At 39.1% G+C, this 13,421-nt stretch overlaps 10 non-coding genes across 10 annotated transcripts; all 10 read right to left on the bottom strand.

Moving 5' to 3' along the window:
• Positions 1 to 519: 519 nt before the first annotated feature.
• Positions 520 to 734, bottom strand: LOC143984561 (small nucleolar RNA U3). The gene has a single exon (XR_013274941.1). It is a non-coding gene; the product is annotated as a small nucleolar RNA U3 (small nucleolar RNA).
• A 691-nt stretch (positions 735 to 1,425) lies between these two features.
• LOC143984867 (small nucleolar RNA U3) lies at positions 1,426 to 1,640 on the bottom strand. The gene has a single exon (XR_013275207.1). It is a non-coding gene; the product is annotated as a small nucleolar RNA U3 (small nucleolar RNA).
• Positions 1,641 to 2,329: 689 nt separating this feature from the next.
• Positions 2,330 to 2,544, bottom strand: LOC143985222 (small nucleolar RNA U3). The gene has a single exon (XR_013275512.1). It is a non-coding gene; the product is annotated as a small nucleolar RNA U3 (small nucleolar RNA).
• A 691-nt stretch (positions 2,545 to 3,235) lies between these two features.
• LOC143984560 (small nucleolar RNA U3) lies at positions 3,236 to 3,450 on the bottom strand. Its single transcript, XR_013274940.1, has one exon. It is a non-coding gene; the product is annotated as a small nucleolar RNA U3 (small nucleolar RNA).
• A 689-nt stretch (positions 3,451 to 4,139) lies between these two features.
• LOC143985133 (small nucleolar RNA U3) lies at positions 4,140 to 4,354 on the bottom strand. The gene has a single exon (XR_013275434.1). It is a non-coding gene; the product is annotated as a small nucleolar RNA U3 (small nucleolar RNA).
• Positions 4,355 to 5,046: 692 nt separating this feature from the next.
• On the bottom strand, positions 5,047 to 5,261 carry LOC143984558 (small nucleolar RNA U3). Its single transcript, XR_013274939.1, has one exon. It is a non-coding gene; the product is annotated as a small nucleolar RNA U3 (small nucleolar RNA).
• Positions 5,262 to 5,950: 689 nt separating this feature from the next.
• On the bottom strand, positions 5,951 to 6,165 carry LOC143985132 (small nucleolar RNA U3). Its single transcript, XR_013275433.1, has one exon. It is a non-coding gene; the product is annotated as a small nucleolar RNA U3 (small nucleolar RNA).
• A 693-nt stretch (positions 6,166 to 6,858) lies between these two features.
• Positions 6,859 to 7,073, bottom strand: LOC143984760 (small nucleolar RNA U3). The gene has a single exon (XR_013275113.1). It is a non-coding gene; the product is annotated as a small nucleolar RNA U3 (small nucleolar RNA).
• A 692-nt stretch (positions 7,074 to 7,765) lies between these two features.
• LOC143985127 (small nucleolar RNA U3) lies at positions 7,766 to 7,980 on the bottom strand. Its single transcript, XR_013275429.1, has one exon. It is a non-coding gene; the product is annotated as a small nucleolar RNA U3 (small nucleolar RNA).
• Positions 7,981 to 8,668: 688 nt separating this feature from the next.
• LOC143984759 (small nucleolar RNA U3) lies at positions 8,669 to 8,883 on the bottom strand. Its single transcript, XR_013275112.1, has one exon. It is a non-coding gene; the product is annotated as a small nucleolar RNA U3 (small nucleolar RNA).
• Positions 8,884 to 13,421: the final 4,538 nt, after the last annotated feature.

Raw genomic sequence — 13,421 nt, 5'->3', positions numbered from 1 at the left:
CTCAAATTGTAACATTTCTTGATGCCTTATATTGGCTATCTTGATTCTTTTGGATGTCCTTTTGGTAAGCCGAGCAAAGTTTTAACAGCACCTCACAGTCTTGTTCAGCGCAGTAACAGGAGAAACTAAAACACAGATGGAGTATTTTTGTTTCCACCACTTTAAAAACAGAATGGTCTGGCATGTTTCTTTTGCTTCCGAAAGAATGGTTTGTCAGTGATGACAGTATTTTCTTTATCTTTTTAACATATAAAGCACCATAATTTTTCCTTGGGTTCCGTGAGCGTTGTTTCAGTTTTGCAATTCCTCCAAGCGCAGAAGCCAAAGGAAAAACATTGGCAGCTACTGCGTGTCACACTGCAAATAATCTTCCCACATAGAAGTATAATGTCATTTTTTTCCTTTCCATCTGACAAATACAAAAAAAAAAAAAAAAGCATAGTTTTCAAAATAGACAAAAACACAAACTTGCAAACTCAGCTGTTTTTAAAACAAAAATAGACATTTAGCATTCAAACAACCACTCTGAATGAGTTCCCGCCAGCCATCTTCCCATCAGGAAAGATGACCAAGTCATCAAATGGTGGCAGCATCTGCAGAGAGCAGCACTGCCAACAGCAGTCCTAATGAGACAAGAACCCTAAAATTCATCATCGTGGAAGGTGAGTATGGACACTTTCGAGCACATTTCTCCCTTTGCATTCTACAGAAATGATCCCTGAAAATATAGTCCTACCTTGACAAATCAAAGATTTCAGCAACATTTTAATCACTATTCCTTCAACAAATTGTGAACATGTTTGTCAAAATCCAATGTAAACTACTTGTAGAAATCAAGTAGTAATAATTAATATGCCTGTTTGCCAATGTCCTATTCTAAAGAAAAATAATTTTGCAATTCTTTTCTCTCAAATTGTAACATTTCTTGATGCCTTATATTGGCTATCTTGATTCTTTTGGATGTCCTTTTGGTAAGCCGAGCAAAGTTTTAACAGCACCTCACAGTCTTGTTCAGCGCAGTAACAGGAGAAACTAAAACACAGATGGAGTATTTTTGTTTCCACCACTTTAAAAACAGAATGGTCTGGCATGTTTCTTTTGCTTCCGAAAGAATGGTTTGTCAGTGATGACAGTATTTTCTTTATCTTTTTAACATATAAAGCACCATAATTTTTCCTTGGGTTCCGTGAGCGTTGTTTCAGTTTTGCAATTCCTCCAAGCGCAGAAGCCAAAGGAAAAACATTGGCAGCTACTGCGTGTCACACTGAAAATAATCTTCCCACATAGAAGTATAATGTCATTTTTTTCCTTTCCATCTGACAAATACAAAAAAAAAAAAAAAGCATAGTTTTCAAAATAGACAAAAACACAAACTTGAAAACTCAGCTGTTTTTAAAACAAAAATAGACATTTAGCATTCAAACAACCACTCTGAATGAGCTCCCGCCAGCCATCTTCCCATCAGGAAAGATGACCAAGTCATCAAATGGTGGCAGCATCTGCAGAGAGCAGCACTGCCAACAGCAGTCCTAATGAGACAAGAACCCTAAAATTCATCATCGTGGAAGGTGAGTATGGACACTTTAGAGCACATTTCTCCCTTTGCATTCTACAGAAATGATCCCTGAAAATATAGTCCTACCTTGACAAATCAAAGATTTCAGCAACATTTTAATCACTATTCCTTCAACAAATTGTGAACATGTTTGTCAAAATCCAATGTAAACTACTTGTAGAAATCAAGTAGTAATAATTAATATGCCTGTTTGCCAATGTCCTATTCTAAAGAAAAATAATTTTGCAATTCTTTTCTCTCAAATTGTAACATTTCTTGATGCCTTATATTGGCTATCTTGATTCTTTTGGATGTCCTTTTGGTAAGCCGAGCAAAGTTTTAACAGCACCTCACAGTCTTGTTCAGCGCAGTAAAAGGAGAAACTAAAACACAGATGGAGTATTTTTGTTTCCACCACTTTAAAAACAGAATGGTCTGGCATGTTTCTTTTGCTTCCGAAAGAATGGTTTGTCAGTGATGACAGTATTTTCTTTATCTTTTTAACATATAAAGCACCATAATTTTTCCTTGGGTTCCGTGAGCGTTGTTTCAGTTTTGCAATTCCTCCAAGCGCAGAAGCCAAAGGAAAAACATTGGCAGCTACTGCGTGTCACACTGCAAATAATCTTCCCACATAGAAGTATAATGTCATTTTTTTCCTTTCCATCTGACAAATACAAAAAAAAAAAAAGCATAGTTTTCAAAATAGACAAAAACACAAACTTGCAAACTCAGCTGTTTTTAAAACAAAAATAGACATTTAGCATTCAAACAACCACTCTGAATGAGTTCCCGCCAGCCATCTTCCCATCAGGAAAGATGACCAAGTCATCAAATGGTGGCAGCATCTGCAGAGAGCAGCACTGCCAACAGCAGTCCTAATGAGACAAGAACCCTAAAATTCATCATCGTGGAAGGTGAGTATGGACACTTTCGAGCACATTTCTCCCTTTGCATTCTACATAAATCATCCATGAAAATATAGTCCTACCTTGACAAATCAAAGATTTCAGCAACATTTTAATCACTATTCCTTCAACAAATTGTGAACATGTTTGTCAAAATCCAATGTAAACTACTTGTAGAAATCAAGTAGTAATAATTAATATGCCTGTTTGCCAATGTCCTATTCTAAAGAAAAATAATTTTGCAATTCTTTTCTCTCAAATTGTAACATTTCTTGATGCCTTATATTGGCTATCTTGATTCTTTTGGATGTCCTTTTGGTAAGCCGAGCAAAGTTTTAACAGCACCTCACAGTCTTGTTCAGCGCAGTAACAGGAGAAACTAAAACACAGATGGAGTATTTTTGTTTCCACCACTTTAAAAACAGAATGGTCTGGCATGTTTCTTTTGCTTCCGAAAGAATGGTTTGTCAGTGATGACAGTATTTTCTTTATCTTTTTAACATATAAAGCACCATAATTTTTCCTTGGGTTCCGTGAGCGTTGTTTCAGTTTTGCAATTCCTCCAAGCGCAGAAGCCAAAGGAAAAACATTGGCAGCTACTGCGTGTCACACTGCAAATAATCTTCCCACATAGAAGTATAATGTCATTTGTTTCCTTTCCATCTGACAAATACAAAAAAAAAAAAAAAGCATAGTTTTCAAAATAGACAAAAACACAAACTTGCAAACTCAGCTGTTTTTAAAACAAAAATAGACATTTAGCATTCAAACAACCACTCTGAATGAGTTCCCGCCAGCCATCTTCCCATCAGGAAAGATGACCAAGTCATCAAATGGTGGCAGCATCTGCAGAGAGCAGCACTGCCAACAGCAGTCCTAATGAGACAAGAACCCTAAAATTCATCATCGTGGAAGGTGAGTATGGACACTTTCGAGCACATTTCTCCCTTTGCATTCTACAGAAATGATCCCTGAAAATATAGTCCTACCTTGACAAATCAAAGATTTCAGCAACATTTTAATCACTATTCCTTCAACAAATTGTGAACATGTTTGTCAAAATCCAATGTAAACTACTTGTAGAAATCAAGTAGTAATAATTAATATGCCTGTTTGCCAATGTCCTATTCTAAAGAAAAATAATTTTGCAATTCTTTTCTCTCAAATTGTAACATTTCTTGATGCCTTATATTGGCTATCTTGATTCTTTTGGATGTCCTTTTGGTAAGCCGAGCAAAGTTTTAACAGCACCTCACAGTCTTGTTCAGCGCAGTAACAGGAGAAACTAAAACACAGATGGAGTATTTTTGTTTCCACCACTTTAAAAACAGAATGGTCTGGCATGTTTCTTTTGCTTCCGAAAGAATGGTTTGTCAGTGATGACAGTATTTTCTTTATCTTTTTAACATATAAAGCACCATAATTTTTCCTTGGGTTCCGTGAGCGTTGTTTCAGTTTTGCAATTCCTCCAAGCGCAGAAGCCAAAGGAAAAACATTGGCAGCTACTGCGTGTCACACTGCAAATAATCTTCCCACATAGAAGTATAATGTCATTTTTTTCCTTTCCATCTGACAAATACAAAAAAAAAAAAAGCATAGTTTTCAAAATAGACAAAAACACAAACTTGCAAACTCAGCTGTTTTTAAAACAAAAATAGACATTTAGCATTCAAACAACCACTCTGAATGAGTTCCCGCCAGCCATCTTCCCATCAGGAAAGATGACCAAGTCATCAAATGGTGGCAGCATCTGCAGAGAGCAGCACTGCCAACAGCAGTCCTAATGAGACAAGAACCCTAAAATTCATCATCGTGGAAGGTGAGTATGGACACTTTCGAGCACATTTCTCCCTTTGCATTCTACATAAATGATCCCTGAAAATATAGTCCTACCTTGACAAATCAAAGATTTCAGCAACATTTTAATCACTATTCCTTCAACAAATTGTGAACATGTTTGTCAAAATCCAATGTAAACTACTTGTAGAAATCAAGTAGTAATAATTAATATGCCTGTTTGCCAATGTCCTATTCTAAAGAAAAATAATTTTGCAATTCTTTTCTCTCAAATTGTAACATTTCTTGATGCCTTATATTGGCTATCTTGATTCTTTTGGATGTCCTTTTGGTAAGCCGAGCAAAGTTTTAACAGCACCTCACAGTCTTGTTCAGCGCAGTAACAGGAGAAACTAAAACACAGATGGAGTATTTTTGTTTCCACCACTTTAAAAACAGAATGGTCTGGCATGTTTCTTTTGCTTCCGAAAGAATGGTTTGTCAGTGATGACAGTATTTTCTTTATCTTTTTAACATATAAAGCACCATAATTTTTCCTTGGGTTCCGTGAGCGTTGTTTCAGTTTTGCAATTCCTCCAAGCGCAGAAGCCAAAGGAAAAACATTGGCAGCTACTGCGTGTCACACTGCAAATAATCTTCCCACATAGAAGTATAATGTCATTTTTTTCCTTTCCATCTGACAAATACAAAAAAAAAAAAAAAAGCATAGTTTTCAAAATAGACAAAAACACAAACTTGCAAACTCAGCTGTTTTTAAAACAAAAATAGACATTTAGCATTCAAACAACCACTCTGAATGAGTTCCCGCCAGCCATCTTCCCATCAGGAAAGATGACCAAGTCATCAAATGGTGGCAGCATCTGCAGAGAGCAGCACTGCCAACAGCAGTCCTAATGAGACAAGAACCCTAAAATTCATCATCGTGGAAGGTGAGTATGGACACTTTCGAGCACATTTCTCCCTTTGCATTCTACAGAAATGATCCCTGAAAATATAGTCCTACCTTGACAAATCAAAGATTTCAGCAACATTTTAATCACTATTCCTTCAACAAATTGTGAACATGTTTGTCAAAATCCAATGTAAACTACTTGTAGAAATCAAGTAGTAATAATTAATATGCCTGTTTGCCAATGTCCTATTCTAAAGAAAAATAATTTTGCAATTCTTTTCTCTCAAATTGTAACATTTCTTGATGCCTTATATTGGCTATCTTGATTCTTTTGGATGTCCTTTTGGTAAGCCGAGCAAAGTTTTAACAGCACCTCACAGTCTTGTTCAGCGCAGTTACAGGAGAAACTAAAACACAGATGGAGTATTTTTGTTTCCACCACTTTAAAAACAGAATGGTCTGGCATGTTTCTTTTGCTTCCGAAAGAATGGTTTGTCAGTGATGACAGTATTTTCTTTATCTTTTTAACATATAAAGCACCATAATTTTTCCTTGGGTTCCGTGAGCGTTGTTTCAGTTTTGCAATTCCTCCAAGCGCAGAAGCCAAAGGAAAAACATTGGCAGCTACTGCGTGTCACACTGCAAATAATCTTCCCACATAGAAGTATAATGTCATTTTTTTCCTTTCCATCTGACAAATACAAAAAAAAAAAAAGCATAGTTTTCAAAATAGACAAAAACACAAACTTGCAAACTCAGCTGTTTTTAAAACAAAAATAGACATTTAGCATTCAAACAACCACTCTGAATGAGTTCCCGCCAGCCATCTTCCCATCAGGAAAGATGACCAAGTCATCAAATGGTGGCAGCATCTGCAGAGAGCAGCACTGCCAACAGCAGTCCTAATGAGACAAGAACCCTAAAATTCATCATCGTGGAAGGTGAGTATGGACACTTTCGAGCACATTTCTCCCTTTGCATTCTACATAAATGATCCCTGAAAATATAGTCCTACCTTGACAAATCAAAGATTTCAGCAACATTTTAATCACTATTCCTTCAACAAATTGTGAACATGTTTGTCAAAATCCAATGTAAACTACTTGTAGAAATCAAGTAGTAATAATTAATATGCCTGTTTGCCAATGTCCTATTCTAAAGAAAAATAATTTTGCAATTCTTTTCTCTCAAATTGTAACATTTCTTGATGCCTTATATTGGCTATCTTGATTCTTTTGGATGTCCTTTTGGTAAGCCGAGCAAAGTTTTAACAGCACCTCACAGTCTTGTTCAGCGCAGTAACAGGAGAAACTAAAACACAGATGGAGTATTTTTGTTTCCACCACTTTAAAAACAGAATTTTCTGGCATGTTTCTTTTGCTTCCGAAAGAATGGTTTGTCAGTGATGACAGTATTTTCTTTATCTTTTTAACATATAAAGCACCATAATTTTTCCTTGGGTTCCGTGAGCGTTGTTTCAGTTTTGCAATTCCTCCAAGCGCAGAAGCCAAAGGAAAAACATTGGCAGCTACTGCGTGTCACACTGCAAATAATCTTCCCACATAGAAGTATAATGTCATTTTTTTCCTTTCCATCTGACAAATACAAAAAAAAAAAAAAAAAGCATAGTTTTCAAAATAGACAAAAACACAAACTTGCAAACTCAGCTGTTTTTAAAACAAAAATAGACATTTAGCATTCAAACAACCACTCTGAATGAGTTCCCGCCAGCCATCTTCCCATCAGGAAAGATGACCAAGTCATCAAATGGTGGCAGCATCTGCAGAGAGCAGCACTGCCAACAGCAGTCCTAATGAGACAAGAACCCTAAAATTCATCATCGTGGAAGGTGAGTATGGACACTTTCAAGCACATTTCTCCCTTTGCATTCTACAGAAATGATCCCTGAAAATATAGTCCTACCTTGACAAATCAAAGATTTCAGCAACATTTTAATCACTATTCCTTCAACAAATTGTGAACATGTTTGTCAAAATCCAATGTAAACTACTTGTAGAAATCAAGTAGTAATAATTAATATGCCTGTTTGCCAATGTCCTATTCTAAAGAAAAATAATTTTGCAATTCTTTTCTCTCAAATTGTAACATTTCTTGATGCCTTATATTGGCTATCTTGATTCTTTTGGATGTCCTTTTGGTAAGCCGAGCAAAGTTTTAACAGCACCTCACAGTCTTGTTCAGCGCAGTAACAGGAGAAACTAAAACACAGATGGAGTATTTTTGTTTCCACCACTTTAAAAACAGAATGGTCTGGCATGTTTCTTTTGCTTCCGAAAGAATGGTTTGTCAGTGATGACAGTATTTTCTTTATCTTTTTAACATATAAAGCACCATAATTTTTCCTTGGGTTCCGTGAGCGTTGTTTCAGTTTTGCAATTCCTCCAAGCGCAGAAGCCAAAGGAAAAACATTGGCAGCTACTGCATGTCACACTGCAAATAATCATCCCACGTGGAAGTATAATGTCATTTTTTTCCTTTCCATCTGACAAATACAAAAAAAAAAAAAAAAGCATAGTTTTCAAAATAGACAAAAACACAAACTTGCAAACTCAGCTGTTTTTAAAACAAAAATAGACATTTAGCATTCAAACAACTACTCTGAATGAGTTCCCGCCAGCCATCTTCCCATCAGGAAAGATGACTAAGTCATCAAATGGTGGCAGCATCTGCAGAGAGCAGCACTGCCAACTGCAGTCCTAATGAGACAAGAACCCTAAAATTCATCATCGTGGAAGGTGAGTATGGACACTTTCAAGCACATTTCTCCCTTTGCATTCTACAGAAATGATCCCTGAAAATATAGTCCTACCTTGACAAATCAAAGATTTCAGCAACATTTTAATCACTATTCCTTCAACAAATTGTGAACATGTTTGTCAAAATCCAATGTAAACTACTTGTAGAAATCAAGTAGTAATAATTAATATGCCTGTTTGCCAATGTCCTATTCTAAAGAAAAATAATTTTGCAATTCTTTTCTCTCAAATTGTAACATTTCTTGATGCCTTATATTGGCTATCTTGATTCTTTTGGATGTCCTTTTGGTAAGCCGAGCAAAGTTTTAACAGCACCTCACAGTCTTGTTCAGCGCAGTAAAAGGAGAAACTAAAACACAGATGGAGTATTTTTGTTTCCACCACTTTAAAAACAGAATGGTCTGGCATGTTTCTTTTGCTTCCGAAAGAATGGTTTGTCAGTGATGACAGTATTTTCTTTATCTTTTTAACATATAAAGCACCATAATTTTTCCTTGGGTTCCGTGAGCGTTATTTCAGTTTTGCAATTCCTCCAAGCGCAGAAGCCAAAGGAAAAACATTGGCAGCTACTGCGTGTCACACTGCAAATAATCTTCCCACATAGAAGTATAATGTCATTTTTTTCCTTTCCATCTGACAAATACAAAAAAAAAAAAGCATAGTTTTCAAAATAGACAAAAACACAAACTTGCAAACTCAGCTGTTTTTAAAACAAAAATAGACATTTAGCATTCAAACAACCACTCTGAATGAGTTCCCGCCAGCCATCTTCCCATCAGGAAAGATGACCAAGTCATCAAATGGTGGCAGCATCTGCAGAGAGCAGCACTGCCAACAGCAGTCCTAATGAGACAAGAACCCTAAAATTCATCATCGTGGAAGGTGAGTATGGACACTTTCAAGCACATTTCTCCCTTTGCATTCTACAGAAATGATCCCTGAAAATATAGTCCTACCTTGACAAATCAAAGATTTCAGCAACATTTTAATCACTATTCCTTCAACAAATTGTGAACATGTTTGTCAAAATCCAATGTAAACTACTTGTAGAAATCAAGTAGTAATAATTAATATGCCTGTTTGCCAATGTCCTATTCTAAAGAAAAATAATTTTGCAATTCTTTTCTCTCAAATTGTAACATTTCTTGATGCCTTATATTGGCTATCTTGATTCTTTTGGATGTCCTTTTGGTAAGCCGAGCAAAGTTTTAACAGCACCTCACAGTCTTGTTCAGCGCAGTAACAGGAGAAACTAAAACGCAGATGGAGTATTTTTGTTTCCACCACTTTAAAAACAGAATGGTCTGGCATGTTTCTTTTGCTTCCGAAAGAATGGTTTGTCAGTGATGACAGTATTTTCTTTATCTTTTTAACATATAAAGCACCATAATTTTTCCTTGGGTTCCGTGAACGTTGTTTCAGTTTTGCAATTCCTCCAAGCGCAGAAGCCAAAGGAAAAACATTGGCAGCTACTGCGTGTCACACTGCAAATAATCTTCCCACATAGAAGTATAATGGGGGGCGTGGCTTGAGGTCCGAGGAAGATGGTCGCTAGTTGCTGAGCTCTCACTCCCTGAGGTCCTGCTACTGTACAATCGGATACCCCTTATTCATCTAAAATGGGGAGCACACCGCAGAACCCTTCAGGGTTATCCTCCCGCTCTTCCAGGAGCCAGGATACCCTTAACATTCAGCAGATCCCGGAGATTTTCCGGGCGCGGCCTAGAGGACAGGCGGCAGACAACCAGGCCGCCCCGCACGAGGCATCCCCTCATGGCAGGAGATCTACCAGATCTAGAAGCAGAAGCCCGCAAGCTGCAGCGCCTGATCCAGCATCTACTCAAGCGCTTAGCCTGGCGGATTTAAAGGCAATGACAGCGGACATAAAAGGGGCACTTTCGGCGGCAGTATCGGAGCTAAGAGCAGATTTTCAATCCATGGCCCTGAGAGTAGAAGAAGTTGAGGAGACGCAAGCCCGCCATGATGTCACCCTTTGCAGAGTTCAACAAGTTTCTGAATCCCACGCAATCCACCTCCGCGATATGAATCGCCACTTAGAAGATCTTGACAACCGCGAACGGAGACATAACATTCGGGTGAGAGGCTTGCCCGAGTCTATCGAAGCTTCCCAACTATCCCGCTCTGTTACAGCCATATTCAATGGCCTCCTAGAAAGACTACCAGATACGCCCATCATTCTGGAGAGAATCCACAGGGCCCTGAGACCCAGGGGCAGAGAGGCTGATCCCCCCAGGGATGTCATCTGCTGTCTTGCTGACTTTCTTTTAAAAGAAGAGATCATGCGAAAGGCGAGGAACGGGGAACGGATACACCACCAAGGCTCTGACATAAAACTTTTCCAGGACCTCTCAGCCATCACTTTACAAAGGAGAAGGGAGCTGAGACCTGTACTAGATGTGCTACGAGCTCGTGCCATCCCATACAGATGGAAATTTCCTCTATGTCTCTCCGTATCCTACAATGGTCACACCGTTAATCTTAGGGTACCAGAAGATTTGGATCACTTTTGTAACTCGCTTAACCTACCTCCAATGGAAGTACCTGACTGGTATAGCGATTTCCGTTTGCCTACCTTACAGAGAGCTGATTCCATGGATGGCATATCGGAGGCTGGGAACTACAGCATCAACAGACGCAGGAGAGCTCATCCCCCTCCATCCTCTCCAAACGCCCGAGGCAACTACAGGAATCACAGCCCCACTGCCTCGCCTGATCACAGGAAACCACGAAGATCTTAACTCTTTTCACCCTGGAGCGGTATGTTTACCTCTTCCCAGCTTACTGTCTACATATCCCTATCCTCTACCAATATACTGTTCTGCACTGCGGACAGTTCTGCTGTGCACTCCCTCTCCTCTTCGCTTTACACTCTGTGCTCTGCACTGCTTGTGGACACACAGCTGACTATCTACAAGTCTTAGCTCTCCAGCATCAACCCGTTATGGATTGTGAGCAATTCAACAGCGGTTCTCCCACCTCTTTACATTTTGAGCTCTACATTGCTTCTGAGAGTAGCTTTCCCTTATGACCTGATACACTGCCTCCTTGCTGAGACTCAGCGTTATAGGATCTACTAGTTACAGCCATTCTCCTTCTGCCACAACGAAGGGACACAGAACTGGCTCACTACTGCGCTTTGACATGCATCATATCTCCAACGAAGGGACCTTCTGTTTTTCCTTTTTTATTTCCCTTTCTCTATTTTCGGTTCGTTTTGTTTTGCTTATACTCCTGTGATGCCATGTCGGATTAGCGCTGCCCTCTCCAGGGCTGCCTCCTCTCCCCCGGTAGCCGCATCTCTCCCTCTCCTGTTAACCCTTGAGGGGAGAGATTCGGTTAGATCTCCAACCGCTGATGCTGCGGCGCAATGATGTTATCCCAATTGCTCTTATACTGCCTTGCCTCATTGCTCGTATGGTCTGAAAGTTTGCTAGCTCATGCCTGATTTCTAGATGTTTAACCTTTGGTGGCTTGCCTCTTTCAGTTATTTTACTATACGTATTAATCCGGTTTGATACTATGGACACAGAGGAGGGGGAAATCTCTCCACGATCTATTTACATTTCCCTCTCTCTGTGTGCATACACTCTGCATGCTTAGTTTAATATTTGTTCTCATCTCTGCTCCTCAGCAGCTCCCGTGATGGGATATATGTTCTCTATTTTGTGTTTATTTAATGTTCCCTTTTCAACTAAGTTTCCCTCCCAAGGGCTCTATGCAATTTACAGGCGTTATCTGGTCGCACCCTCCCTACAGGTCGGTATTGTGGTCACCGATCTGACTTGTAGCTTGTCTATGACATAGTTGGAACGTTTTGTTACGCTAAGGTTTATAGATTATGTTTCTCTTTTCCATCGTTGATCTTTTGTCTCCTATGATACTCGATTAAGATTAATATGTAATTGGGTGGCATCTCTTTTTCTTTCTCTCAATATGTACTATTATGCCTCTCTCACTGCATTTAGATTTACATATCTGTGACGATCAACCTGTTAACTGTCACTAGCATTATAAGGCGACTCCTTATTTAGGTCCAGTTTGCTCTTTTCTATGCTACAAATTCCGAACATATACATTCTACTCTCCTCCCCTAACAACGCAACCATTCCTTATAATTGATATCCTATATTTCCACTTCTCTGACCTCTAGGAAATACGAGATCGATTCATCTTGTTTTGGTCACCAATCACTCTCCACATCGGAAATCTCTGTGAGATTCTCCTGACCCATACTGGTTTTTATTTTTTGTTGGGAATACCTCTCGGTACTTTCCGACTCCAGTGAACTTCCACTTCACACGTTTTTTACTGGATCTTCTTATTGCTACTGTGCCTACTCATTCATACCTTTGTCTAACCCTTATCATTGCTCTCCCTTCCCCATTCCCCCTCCCTCTCACACCCCCCCTCAGCCTTGTTTAGAGCTCCATCAGTCGTCTTACACACCTTTGTACTATCACATTTCTCTCTCCCATTTCATACGCCAGTACGCACACCAAGATGCCTATCGCTAATTCACTTAAGATAGTGTCTTTGAACGCTAAAGGATTGAACGTCCCAGAGAAACGTTCTAGCTTCTTAGCGCATATGAAATTCTTGAAAGCCGACGTGGTTTTCGTTCAGGAGACCCACTTTAGCTCTCAAGCCACACCAAAACTAGCCAATTACCACTTCCCACACAGTTATCATTCCACTACTCCGAATTCCAAGACGAAAGGTGTTTCTATATTGGTTGCCAAAAATACTCCGTTCCAGCTAACTGACTCCGCTATAGACGATCAGGGAAGGTTTGTTTTCCTCAAGGGTGTTCTACACAACAAACCCATCACATTAGCTAACATTTATAGCCCTAACTCTTCGCAAGTCCCCTTTTTTAGGTCAATCACGGATCACCTGGCAGCCTTTCAATCAGGTATTCTAATATTAGGGGGTGACTTTAATCTCCCCCTAGACCCTCTTGTAGATACATCGACTGGTACCTCTCTTCTCCCGTATAGGGCCCTAAAACAGATTAAGCTATCTTTTCAACAACTCCTACTTCACGACACTTGGAGGACCCTACATCCGACTGAAAAGGACTATACATTCTACTCCAACCCGCACGACCGGTACTCTAGAATAGACTATTTGCTATTGACTCAATCTGATCTTCCATACCTTCAGCAGGCTACGATAGAACCCATGGTTTTATCAGACCACTATCCCATTTCAATCACTTTGAAGTTGCCCGTAATACAAGACCGTACACATACTTGGAAATTGGACCCCACAATACTGACTGATATTGCACTGACTTCCCAAATACAACAAAGCCTTCAGGATTACTTCATAAACAACAATACTCCAGACACCTCCTTCATCACACAATGGGCTGCGCATAAAAGTGTGATAAGGGGGAAACTAATATCTATCACGGCCAAAATAAAAAAAGATAGGAAACAACACTTATCGGGTTTATACGAAAAACTTAA

Source organism: Lithobates pipiens, unplaced genomic scaffold (assembly GCF_037356315.1).
Source record: "Lithobates pipiens isolate NorthernLeopardFrog02 unplaced genomic scaffold, aLitPip1_a1.2 Scaffold_16, whole genome shotgun sequence".
Lineage (NCBI taxonomy): Eukaryota > Metazoa > Chordata > Amphibia > Anura > Ranidae > Lithobates > Lithobates pipiens.
Note: the sequence above shows the minus strand (reverse complement) of the source record. Positions and strands in the feature narration are given on the sequence as shown.